General features: G+C 29.9%; 1 protein-coding gene across 3 annotated transcripts in view; it reads left to right on the top strand.

Annotated features, from left to right (window-relative positions):
• The window catches only part of LOC115885130 (band 7 protein AGAP004871), a 251901-nt gene that overhangs the window by 169606 nt on the left and 67614 nt on the right, over positions 1-14681 (top strand). The gene's annotated exons all lie outside the window — the stretch shown is intronic.

Genomic DNA, 14681 nt, shown 5'->3' on the forward strand with positions numbered 1-14681 from the left:
AAAATCTGAGCTAGATAGATATAGGACACCCTAATATAGTTTAAAAGAGCATTTTAATCTACTTCGATCTAGTTGAAAAAATACAGGGTGTTGCATTTGAAATAACGAAGTTTTTATATAAAATATATCCCTAAAATAGATCAGCAACTTTTGATAGCCCTGTATAAATTTAACTAACCAATACCATTTTTCAGTTAAGTTTATTTCTCTACCTTTAAAGTCAGCATAAGAACTAATTCTGAAAAGTAATGTACAGGGTGTTAATAGTCTATTCTATTGTAGCATGCAAATTTAAATATCTTTAAATATCTCAAAATCTAAAGATTTAAAACATATTTAACACTTATAATAAATGCCTTTTTTTGGGCCCAAGAATCCAAAAATGATATAAAATATCGGATGTTCGATGAGAAAAAATATAACTTTGGTATGGATCTTAGTTCTGAAACACCCTGTACATTTTAAAATAATTTTAAATTGTGCACATTACCTCCCTACATATACCCATAAAATATTTTGTTTCTACATCTTTCCATTTTCGTATAATCAACCGAGGCGAATGAGGTGCGCCACCCTGTATAATTAAATTTTAACGATTATTTCACTACCCTTTTTTATTTAAAGATTTATAGATTTTTATCTATTGAGTTATACCGGGTGCATGTCAAAAGTGGCTCATCCCCTATAACTTTTTTATTTTTTCAGAAAAAAAATATAAATACTATAAATTCTAACATTAGTATATGACATAAATCAGGATTGATTAAAGTAAGTATTCAATTGTTTTTGTTCACTTGCTGTTTCACCGAAAATGGCCATACCTTTTGATTTTTAAATGGCACTCTCGGTATTTTTTATATGTCAACTTTTGACATTTTCGCATATGGTTTATTTGTATAATTCTCGAAAGAGACTCGAAATACCAAGTGCGTGGTACCAAATTATTTGTAAAAAAATGCTTTTTCCAAATATGCTAATGAGCCATCCTTGTTCTATTTGAAAAAATCGAGATATTATTAAAAATACGATTTGAGCATCTTTTAATCGGCCAGGTCAAGACAAGAAAAACATTAGACGATCAGATCTATTTCTCCAAGGCTCCTTGATTAAAAATTAGTGTTTTTAACACAGCCATAGCACTCTAGATTGAAATTTAAAAACGATTATTTTTTAAGCGAAAATGTCAAAAGTTGACATATGTTATGTGATTCTATTCAAGTGTCATTTTCTATCGAATAAAGTAGAAATGTACCGATGGTGCTATTTAAAAATCAAAAGGTGGAGGCATTTCCGATGAAACAGGAAGTGACCAAAAACAATTGAATACGTCAATAAATCCTAATTTATGTCATATACTAACATACCGAATCTCGTTTTTTATCTGAAAAAATAAAAAGTTATAGGGGTGACCCACTTTTAAAACTCACCCGCTATTGTATAAAATAGACCTATTTGCAAATATTAATAATGAAGAACTTAAATATTTCAAAACTCATTAGATAAGCGGGTTTTTGTTAACACGCCAGTATTAGCCTGTGCTTTAGAACTTCTTTACGTTTACTTATTTCTCTGAAGTTCCAGGCTTCGCATATATTTATTGCATTTAAATGGTACAGATGGAATAGAGCCAGCCAGGGTATCGTAGCCGATGCTAATGCACGTATGAACGCGCGCCTCGAGATAATTAGCCCAAAAACCAACGCAACCCGACGTTGTTTTATGTAAATAGACGGTAAATAGAGTTACGAATTCCGGTTCCGTAATGAAAACGCCTTTGGATTTAATAGAAAAGCAAGATTAAACGTACGGAGCGCGAAAATATATACAGGGTAGTGAAACCTAAACGAGGTGAACCATATAAGTAATTTATATCCTAAGGCCCCGTGTCTTCAGTTATAAGTAAATAACCTTTATCTAAAAGATAAACAATCTAGAGCCTCCTATCTATAGGATATAACATTTGGGTATTTTCGTACAAAATAATTCAAAAGATAACAATTTGGAGGACCTTGGATTGGAATTTATGGACTGTTAGACACTCCGTAGAAAAAGTGTTGCCAATATAAGATATCTGAATTTGAGATGGTTATATATGAAAAGTCTATGCAACAGACAGAGACAAAAATTCGGAATTTCAAATAGTTAGATTAAAAACTTAGGTTATTATTCACTTGTCAAAAGATGGTCAAAATCATGTCAAAATGAAAATAAAAACAATAAATTTCAACTAAAATATATGTTGTGTTCAACTCTGACCAGTTCTATTATGGTAGAGGTTAATTAATTTTACCTTTATGGAATAAGCGAATCAGTTTCAACAGATGTGAAATAGATCTGTTGATGGAATGCGATTTATAAGAAATTAAAACAAGAAAAAAAATATGTGTAAGTAATTTATAATTTAATTATATGATATTACTGTTATATTTATTATATTAACATTTTAGTACAATTGATAATAGAATATATGGAAGAAACTGGTGAAGTGCAAGCAGAGATTTATAGATAAATCCTAAAACCACCATCTGGTAAAAAAATAGCATAAGGCTGTTAGTAATAACAAATATGTATTGTTGTAGGGCTTCTCATAATAAAGAAATAGGTAGAATAGCATCATTGATAGTAATTAAGGTGAGTTTTTATTTTATAAAATAGATAAATGTACTTATATTATTTTTCTTTAGAAAAGCACGATTGAGAATTTGAGAATAAGTATATTATAACCCCAAAGACCAGTACTGCGGTTTTATCACATCATTTATTGGTATATGATTTTAGATACTTTTGTCTTAATTAATAATAATAAATTAAGAGCACCTATAATAATTGTTACATTAACACATTATAATATGTACAAATTTTTTAATAAAAAAAAATAAATATAAAACAATTTTGTTACTTAATTACTTTTATTTTTAAGAAGTCAAAGTGATGGAACTTCAAAAAACCAGGAAAAAATAAAGAAAAAATCTTGTGTAAACAAAGTTGATAATAATAAACCCTTTAACTGTAAAAAAGCTGAACTAACTGGAATTCAAAGGAAGTGTTTTAAAAAGGTTTAGCTAGATAGTTACTTAAGGTATATATAGTTATATAAGGTACATAGTGCAAGAAATTAAACTAAAATTGTAACATAAAAGAAATAAAAGCAAATGTGAATTGAATAACAGGTTTTCTAAGGTTCCTGTTATAATATTAATGAATTAAGATATGCGAATTAAAAATGAAATAAATAGTTTGATTTAAAAAGTTTTATTTATTTTTTACCTACTTTAGAGCTTTATTAAGTACGTAATGGGTTTTAATTAAAGGGATTTAAGTAAAATAATTTATAAATTGCCGTTGAGTTATATTTTTACTCGGTAATTGTACATATTTCATTACTATTATCCTGATTTAATGCATTCTCTTCGTTCTGGTGGTCTAACAGAGGCTCCTTTTATTTTGTAACACTCCTTATAAAAGTCCGGCACTAGCAACAATAGTTTTTTGCACCATTTCAATGTGTTTATTAGTGTTTATACCTCATACGTTCTAAAATGGTTATAGTCTACATACTCAGAATAGGTAAGTAAAATCGAATTTATTGAAATAAACGAAATCTACAATAGTAACAATGTCTTAGGTTATGTTAAGCAATTTTATTAAATAAAATCTAAATCTCCTCATGTGTCAAATTTTTATCCGACAAATAAAGGGCTATTTGGCAGTTCAGGTCCCAAATAGGATATCTGACGGATAAGGTTATTTTATCTAATAGATATTGCTATCTATAGGTGAAGATATTTTGCTTTTTGATTTATCTCAATAGTTTTCTTTTTCTTATTGGAGTTATTTGCTGTTGAAGAAGACAGTAACGATTTACAGCATTTTTAGCATTACATGATTATTATCCAGAAGTCTATATCTCCCATGTTCAATTAAAGGATCAATCCCTGATACAACTCCAGTTCCTTAAAGTCAGTATAATTAATCTAAAACTGTAATGTTATATCTATCAAGACGTTGTTTTCATTCAATCACACATTTTATTTTTTAATTAACAGTGTTGCCATTCTGCAAAAGCTACACGATTTTTCAGAATGCGACAATTTTATATTTTTTTGTTAATTTAAGTTTTATATCAATCTAAAAAAAATACTAGCTAGTTATGGTTAATGTTTTCATTTGCTCATTAATATTGTATACATATATAATTTAATAACAAATTATTATTATTTATATTGCATATAAACTTTTAGTCAGGCGATTAAGCTTGACCGGCACAGCGTTGCTCAGTTTTGTATATTTTCTTTTAATCAAAATATTTAAGGTTTTTTCGCTAAAAAAATAAATGAAAATTCGCAATTTTTTGAAAAAAATGTTGGAAATTTTTTTAGTTTTTCTTAAAAACATAATTTCTTGATAATATGGCAACATAGGTAGTAGATTAAAGTTACAAGGAAGAAAATCCAGAAAACATCCAGTGGTTCTCAAAATTTTAGCAAAAAATATTTTTTTTGGAAATTTTCAAAGTAAAATAATTCCGTTATTTTGAACTTGTTTGAAAAACGATAAAGAGAAAATATGTTTTTTTGTCGAGATCTGCCACCCTTTAAAATACTTGCATTTATTTCTGGGACACCCTGTATAAACAGTTATTATTTACATTAACAAAACTCACCTCCTTCACAACACTTATGGGACATAAAGGGCCATTACTACAGCGTTCCCGTTTAAAATATTCTAATAAGGTTGCGATGAGTTGTTTGCAACGGCTATTAAGCCATCTTGTAAACTTCGCACTAAAAGAGGTTCTAAAAAGAACAATGTTCGACTGCGAGGTCTGTTAGTAAAAATTTTTAATCTTAAAGAATCACAACACAATTCATTTAAACCAAAAACTCGTAATACAATGAAGTGTCAAAACGAATGACAATGTCAGGAAATAAATAAATACATGTGGCAACTTGACATTTTTTACAGCAAGATACAGAGAATCCCTAGCGGGAAATTTAAATTCTAGTTAGTTAGCCCGGCGTCGAATATGTCCATGCAACAAAGAATTTCAAAAACCGCGCCCTCGATTACGTAACTAAAAGTTTAACTTATCGCTTATATAGCTATTTACTGCATTTGAGAACGTGTGTATATTATATTATGTTATTATAAAATAATGTTTCAGTACCTATTAAGTACATTATCGTATATAAACATCAGCTATATCCCATAGAGAAAACGCATATATGTTGTTTTTGTTTGTGGTAGAAGTTTTAACGAGTTTTCCTGAGTTTCTAATAAATAGAGCATCGTTATTTCTTTATAGCCAGGTAAACTGAAAACTAAATTGGAAAATATTATTAAAATTCTCGTTTTCCACATTAGACGTCAGTGATACAAGTTAAAACCCGCAAACTTTATTTTATAGAGCATATTATAATATATTTTATAATTTAACTTCTCTATTTGACTTTTAGTTTAATACGAATATATATTTTGATTATGTCTGGATATTTCGCCACTTAAACAGAAATATAAAAATTAAAAATTATGTTTTTTGTAAAATGCCACTAGTTTTAAAATCCAAATGGAAACTAGTTTGTCATTTTTTTTTACTTATAAACAATTTTACCTAACGAATAAAAAGGGCTTGAAGTTTAAAGGGGTGTATATTCTCTTGTCGTCAGATGCAAACATCAAATAAAAAGAATAAAGAAGAAACTATTTGCAATATCTAAATTTAACTATTTTGAGAACAATTTGTCAAGCTGTATTGAGTTTCGATTCTAGCACACTGGCATCGCAGCTTTTCAAAAAATAAGTTTTTTGTGTCATAGGTATAGAGCCGTTTTTTACTTGGAAAATTACTAGCATTTTTTATGAATAATTTCGTACCGCACACTTAATATTTCGAGTCAAATTGTCGATATAAACCGCATGTTACAGTTTCAAATAAAACATATGTGAAAATGTTATAAGTTGACATATGATACCCATATAACACAACACAATCCTATAGATATCTAGAGGATATCCACCAAGGATATAGTAAATATCTTAGGGACATCCAAAAACTAGAGGAGGATATTTATGGGATATGCAGATGGGACAAAAAAAGTCATCTTCAAGACATCCCTAGGCAAGCCTTTTACGATTATTTGGGATATTTATAGGATAATACAAGGATGATGTTGGGAGCATTATAGAATAATTTTAGGACATTATATGAGGACTGTTATTTGCAATACTTACTTCATCCTTAGTTTATAGTAAAAACGTTCGCGATTTACTTTTATTTAGCCACATTTTGACGTTATTCATTGGATATTTTTATTAACAGCTCTAAAATATACCTAAATATTATGTCAATGAATTTTGCGTCAAAATTTAGAAGTTTATTTGTATGAAAATTTTTCTTCATTTGAAAAATTCATATTTACAATTTTTGATTATTTTAATTTACAAAGTTTGGATGTGACAGTTTCACATTTTTGAGAGCTACGACGATTGAACTTGTTCCCATGGCTAACTAAGGGAAATTGTTTAAAAATGTTAAGAATTGGCATAACTCGGTAAGTTTTCGAAGACAACATATTATAGCTTATATCGCTAAAAAGCTTAAAAATGGCGCTTTTTATGAAGTCATGGCCAACTATGGTTTCCATTTAAAAAAACATATATTTGTATCATATATAAAAAATGACAGGCTTTAGAAAAAAGCGGAGGACACAGTCTCATTAAGGATGTGATTATCTACAACTTTTATCTGAAAACTTTTTGTCTAAAATACCTTATAATGGAATTAGGGACAATTTTTGAAATGGCCTAAATTTGTTTTTTTCGAAATATCTAGTAAGCTATGAACTTTTTCGAAAACCTGAAATTCGCATATTTATGACCCCACAAAACTGCAATTCTTTACCCGTTTAACCGACTCTCTATCTCCAGTAGTTTCCGAGATACCCATAGAGAACATCGTAGGAAACTCACCCTGTAATTTTTTTTTTCGAAATGTTAAAAGGCGCGAAAATTTTCTCATAGGTAACAGCATTAAAGAATCTAGACCTACGGAAGGCAACAGGTAAGCATTCAAAAAGAATGTCTCATTGATATTAAGTTATTGCGTAAGGTACATTTCGGAGGGGGTTCATTTCTGATATAGGATTTAGTAAGATATGGGTGTCCTGTGATGGTTCTAACAACTTTATAGAAAGATCCGCGTTCAAGAAAATATATATTTTGATTCAGATGAAGGAGTGGCATATGGTTGTCTTTCTAGATCTGAATATGCTATTGTCACACTATTTTCTGTTGAATTTATATGCTGTAATGTTTAGTATGTCAGTGACTTGCAGTGGACATCAATTATTAGAAATAAACTATACATGCGTGATATAAGCTTAATTTATTAAAAAAATTGTATAATTTCTTTTTCATAAATTTTTGCGATATTTTAATAATTATTCTGTTATTCGTTTTTTTTAGTCAAACTGTTCAATTTGCGAAGTTTGAAACTTTCGTCATAATTTTCGGCGCCATATTACTTTTCACGTATTTCCTGACTTGGTATGAGTTGTAAACTAACAATAACACATTTAATAGCAAAATATTAAACAATGACAAATTTATTGTAGCCTACAAGCAGTATACAATGAATAAATACGTCCTCTAATAATATGTTCAAGGATCTTATAAGCAGGAATTCCACGGCACAAACGAATGTTGTTACTTGTTTTGCTGCTTTTTGTTCTTTATCTTTCACGATTTCTCTGGAACTTATTCTTTGTACAGGGTGGATCAAATTCGATGCTTTTAAATGGAAACAGCCTTTTCTATAGGAGATAGACAAAAACTAATATCGGTGTCTGGAGCTCAATTTTTGTCAAAAACATGATGGTGAAAACCGCATATCGATATCTGTTACCGTTTCGGAGTTACGGGGTGTTTTTCAAAAATATGCATTTCTAACAAATCGCTGTAACTTTTTTGCTATGGAAAATTTTGTATTTTTATGAAAACATTTCTAAAGCACCTTTTACGTAGAATTTAATGGTTTAAGTATAATTTTTAAAATTAATAATTTAAGAATTATCAACAGAAAATTTGATTTTTTATATGGGACACCCTGTATATTTTTAATTTCTTGAAGAGAATTTAAAATTACCTTTCCACAAATATAACACACTTGATATTTTGCTCGATTCCTCTTCGAGATATAGAGTATATAAAAATTCGCTCGCTTTAAATAAGTAGGATTTGAACGGCACTGGCTGTAATGCAAAAAAATTCTAGCTGTGAGCATCAATTAAAACGAAAATAATATTTGCTATGAGAGATGCAGAATTTTATAACAATTTAAACTATATTTAACCAACATCAACACATTTAAACTATATCTAATAACAATAAAAATAAATAGCAAACCAAGACATGAGATTTTGCTACATGTGTTCGACTTATCGACACTCTTCTGTTATGGACAGACGGGGCAGTTTTTGAACATCTCTCGCGGAATTCATTAACTCAGTGATACCCTCTCATAACTGCTAAGTTATGAGAGGGTAGCAGTTATGAGAGGGTATATGAGTTAATGAATTCCGCGAGAAATGTTCAGAAACTGCCCCGTCTGTCCATAACAGAAGACTGTCGATTCCGCGAGGGTATATTTCTAATTCTTGTTTAGATTATACGGAAGACTAAGGAACCTTTATTCTCCCGCAAATATATCCATAGGATTAGATCCATGGGCACTAAGTCAGGCGGCCTCGACGGAAATTGGCTGCAAAAATTTGCTGATAACTTCAGCGTTCAGAGGCGGTGCGTCGTCTTGCTGGAAAAATATGTTTTCGAGTTCCATTAAGGGCATATCATCAATGAGGGGTCCGAAGCCTACTGGTTAAAAGTGGTGAACTTTTAAAAATTCTGTATTTTGAAGGGGATTATAACAAAATATCAAGTGTGCTATATTTTTGGAAAGGTAATTTTAATTTTTTTTCAGTTAATTAAAAATATAGGGGGTGTCCCAAATAAAAAATCAATTTTTCTGTTGATAACTCTTAAATTATCAATTTTAAAAAAATTATACTTAAACCATTAAGTTCTACGTAAAAAGGTGCTTTGGAAATGTTTTCATAGAAATGCAAAATTTTCCATATCAAAAAAGTTACAGCGATTTGTTAAAAATGCACATTTTTTAAAAACACCCCGTAACTCCGAAACGGTAACATATATTGATGTACGGTTTTCACCATCATGTTTTTGGTGAAAATTGAGCTCCAGACACCGATATTAGTTTTCGCCTATCTCCTATAGAAAAGGGTGTTTCCATTTAAAAGCGTCGAATTTGACCCACCCTGTACAGGCGAGCATAAAATTCCAAAAGCCTCCGATACTCTCTACAAAACACGTGAATATTTTCGATTTGGTTCCAAAATATTAACTCAGTAGTTGTCCAGTTACATCACATACACAACAGCCAACACAGGTAAAAGGGGTTTTCCATCTTTTTCGATTTTGAATACTCGATAACTTTTAATATGAGCCGTTGTTCTTTTTCACTAAAACGGGAGGGCCGGCATTTTAAACACAAATTAAATAACAAATAACTAAATCAACCCAGAAAATCCCACAAAAATATCAAAAGGTGATAAAAATCCTCTTTGAAAAATTTACCGGAAACTATCGGAGGCGTTAAAATTTAACGACAACTTTAACAGTCGGCGATGCGTATTGTTCGATTTTGGCGGGTAATACAAATACGATGTTTGCTTTTTTCTATTCGTGCACATTAGACAATGGAGTACGATCCTTTATACGCAATGAAGGTGATCCGTATGTAAAAAGAAAAAAATAATCGTACGATGTAAGAAATATAATGGACTTACGTTTTTGACGCAAAACTTCCATTTCATGTGATAAACATGGATAAAAGAGAAAATGACAATATGTGACGAAAGTTTCAAACTTCGCAAATTGAACAGTATAAAAATTAAAAACTCTAAACGTTCTCTAACCCAGTGTGAGTACATATTATCAAAGCATAACCTTTGAAGGCGGGTAGAAGGACAATAACTCACAATCTTTAAGTTGTTTAATTTAAATTTTAATGCTTAAAAAAGCAAGGGGGCGACATGTTTCGGGAATTTAAACTATTTCCATCATCAGGCCCAAAGCTAAAACAATTACAGATGTCAAATTTATAAAATACAATCACAACAAGTTAAAAAGTCAAAAATTTTTACAAAGTCAAAAAATTATATCTATCACAAAAATTGTTCAATCACAGATAACAATATGGTATGCTAAATTTAAAAAATTAAAAACAACTAGACTAAAATCATAAGGTGAGGGGAGCCTCAACTATAATAAATAAATTGTATATAATACTAATAACTATAATAAATAAATTGTAACAACTAATCAACTATAATTAGATAAATTGAAAGAAAAAACAAGGCAATAATCAAATCATACCTCAATGCACAATTCAAAGAAATTTACTTAAGCATTAGTTAAATTTATTTTGAGAGATATATTTTTTTATTTATATATTTTTTTATTTTTGTATTAGTAATGTAAGTTGAGAATTAATTATTTCAATCTGTATATGCTGATATTCAATTATGTGGGATAATTTTTTTAGTTATGTTAGTTAAGAGTAAGTTAAGAATTATGTTTATTTTTTTATTTTTTAATTAGTATATGTTGAATTTTAATTTATATTTCAAATTTATATATTGTAGAAAATTAATATTTACTTTAGTTTAATTTTTAGAAATTTTAATATTTTTATTTAAAATAAAAGCATCGGTGACTTTTGTGTGAGTAGTTTCAATTTATCTAATTATAGTTGATTATACGGCTTCCCTCACCTTATGATTTTAGTCTAGTTGTTTTTAATTTTTCAAATTTAGCATACCATATTGTTATCTGTGATTGAACAATTTTTGTGATAGATATAATTTTTTGACTTTTTAACTTGTTGTGATTGTATTTTATAAATTTGACCTCTGTAATTGTTTTAGCCTTGGGCCTGATGATGGGAATAGTTTAAATTCCCGAAACTTGTAGCCCCCCCTTGCTTTTTAAGCATTAAAATTTAAATTAAACAACTTAAAGATTATGAGTTATTGTCCTTTTACCCGCCTTCAAAGGTTTTGCTTTGCGTATAAAAATTGTTTTAATTCTGTATAAAACTACGTACACCAATATTCAACAAAAAAACACGTTTTGTATATATTGTAAAATCCAAACAAAGCATATTTATTCTTAATAGACTTTTATTATTTATAAAATATTATATTTCATTTAATTAAAACTCTTTAATTTTACAAATAATTTCCAAAACCCAAAAGTTTGCAAGTTTTGTACTCAACCCATGTCAAATTTCGCCGCATTTTTCTATCGAAAATCAAATATGCCGGGTCAGGTTATTTCCGAAATTCTTTCCTGCAAATAATGCCGGACTCGTCGACCGTAAACCCAATCGCCACAAAGGTCGCATTCCGGTTTTTATTTTCATTATTTTTGTGCGAGGCAGCGGCTATAAATGAAATAACCAGGGTTTTTCTCATTTCGACATTATTTGATATCGCGTATGGTACTTACGCTATATCTACAGGGTGAATCTTAAATAAGTGCAAATATTTTTAGGGGTACCTAGTATATTTAGACCACAGAAACACGATTATGAGGTTTTTTCGCGAAAAAGAATTAAAATTTGGATTTTTTTTAGTTTTTAATTAAAAAACGTAATTTCTTGATAATATGGCAACATAGGTAGTAGATTAAATTTATAAGAAAAACAACCCAGAAAAAATCCAGTGGTTTTCAAAACGTATATATAAATGTAACAAAAATATATTTTTTGTAAATTTTTAAAGTAAAATAACTTCGTTATTTTGGACTTATTTGAAAAATGTTAAAGAGAAAATATATTTCTTTTATCGAGATCTATCAGCTGTGAAAATATTTGCACTTATTTAAGACTCGCCCTGTATATAATTTAGAGTTAGAATCTCGTATCTATTATCATCAACAAACACAGGTAATATTGAGTGGGCAATGATTCTAAGGGCAGAGTCTCGCGAAGTGTCTACTCCAACTATTATCATCAAATATTTCAATCGTGCAATGGGTACTAAGGGCAGAGACACGCGAAGCACCTCGTCGCAAATATTTGTAAAACAATACTGAAGGGCAGAGTTACGCGACAGTATTGAAACAATAACGATAATGTTGAGTGGGCAATGATACTAAGGGCAGAGTCACGCGAAGTATCTACTCCATGTCTTGTCAATTCAAGTATCTACTTGAATGTCCGGAGTGCGGTAGGCAGATAACATCACGTATCGGGCTTTTCAGCCACAGAAAAGCTCATGAAAGAAAACGCCTTGCGTGACCATCTTCTTTATGTGTGTCGAATACTCGTCAGCGAGTAATGGCTGTATATATGTATGTATATATCGCTAACTGTTTTTGAAACTGCAATGGATACTATGGGCAGAATCTCGCGAAGTATCTACTCATATTATGTACAGGGTGGGTCAAATTCGACGCTTTTAAATGGAAACACCCTTTTCTATAGGAGATAGACAAAAACTAATATCGGTGTCTGGAGCTCAATTTTTGTCAAAAACATGATGGTGAAAACCGCATATCGATATCTGTTACCGTTTCGGAGTTACGGGGTGTTTTTCAAAAATATGCATTTTTAACGAATCGCTGTAACTTTTTTGCTATGGAAAATTTTGTATTTTTATGAAAACTTTTCCAAAGCACCTTTTTACGTAGAATTTAATGATTTAAGTATAATTTTTTTTAAACTAATAATTTAAGAATTATCAACAGAAAATTTGATTTTTTTATGGGACACCCTGTATATTTGATAATCATTGAAAATAATTTAAAATTACCTTTCCAAAAATATAACACACTTCATATTTTGCTCGATTCCTCTTCGAGATATAGAGTATATAAAAACTCGCCGGCTTTAAATAAGTATGCTTTGAACGGCACCGGCTGGAATGCAAAAAAATTCTAGCTGTGAGCATCAATTAAAACGAAAATAATATTTGCTATGAGAGATGCAGAATTTTATAACAATTTAAAATATATTTAACCAACATCAATACATTTAAATTATATCTAATAACAATAAAAATAAATAGCAAACCAAGGCATGAGATTTTGCTACAGGTGTTCGACATATCAACCGTCTTCTGTTATGGACAGACGGGGCAGTTTTTGAACATTTCTCGCGAAATTCATTAACTCAGTGGGGGTGAAAGATACCCTTTCATAACTGCTAAGTATTTTTAATTCTTGTCTAGATTATACGGAAGAATAAGGAACCGTAAAATGGGGTGAATAGAAACAGTTTCGTAGGCTATTAGCGATATACCGGTTGATAAAAATGTGGTATTATTTTCCCGAATATTTTAAAACATGGGTCTTTGTTTGTTCTTTGCGTGTACATATAATTTGATTTTTGAAAAATATGCATATAAATATTGAATAAAAATAACATTTGTGTTTCTATTCATCTGCTATTCGGGAGAATAGAAACACACATTGATGTTAAGGTTTTTATCTTTTCTATTTCCAACAAGGTGATTTGAAACAGTAAATTATTACATGTTTAAGTAGGTTTCACAATAATTAACAATACATATAATATAACAACTTACATGTACCAGCTTATGTATTACTTTAAAAATAAATATTTTATTTATAAGTTTTCGCGCCATACAAAATAGGTGATAAATCGATCTCACATTTATTGATCAGCTGATTGACAGAAATAGTGCTGCCACAGATAAAAATATAGTTTTTACATTTTATTGCGTATTACCAATGATAGAAAAATTAGATATGTCGACTCTTTTTACTTTGAATATTTTTAATCGTGATTTGATTTTTTTCAGAAATTTTGTTTCTATTCACCACTATGTTTCTATTCCCCCCATTTTACGGAACCTTTATTCTTCCGCAAATATATCCATAGGATTAGATCCATGGGCACTAAGTCAGGCGGCCTCGGCGGCCAACGGCTGGGATCTTGGTTAGCTATCCAATTATTCTTGAAATTGGCTGCAAAAATTTGCCGATAACTTCAGCTGATAACAGAGGCGGTACGTCGTCTTGCTGGAAAGATATGTTTTCGAGTTCCATTAAGGACTTATTATCAATAAGGGGTCCAAAGCCTACTAGTTAAAAGTGGCGAACTTTTAAAAATTCTGTATTTCGAAGGGGATTATGACAAAATATCAAGTGTACTATATTTTTGGAAAATTACCTTTCCAAAAATATAATTATAATTAAATTCTTTTCATTTAATTAAAAATATAGAGGGTGTCCCAAATAAAAAATCAATTTTTCTGTTGATAGGTCTTAAATTATTAATTTTAAAAAAAATATACTTAAACCATTAAATTCTACGTAAAAAGGTGCTTTGGAAAAGTTTTAATAAAAATACAAAATTTTCCATAGCAAAAAAGTTACAGCGATTTGTTAAAAATGCATATTTTTGAAAAACACCCCGTAACTCCGAAACGGTAACAGATATCGATATGCGGTTTTCACCATCATGTTTTTGATGAAAATTAAGCTGCAGACACCGATATTAGTTTTTGTCTATCTCCTATAGAAAAGGGTGTTTCCATTTAGAAGCGTCGAATTTGACCCACCCTGTACATAACAGA

The sequence above is a fragment of the Sitophilus oryzae genome, unplaced genomic scaffold (genome assembly GCF_002938485.1).
Source record: "Sitophilus oryzae breed Bouriz unplaced genomic scaffold, Soryzae_2.0 scaffold_374_pilon_pilon, whole genome shotgun sequence".
NCBI lineage: Eukaryota > Metazoa > Arthropoda > Insecta > Coleoptera > Curculionidae > Sitophilus > Sitophilus oryzae.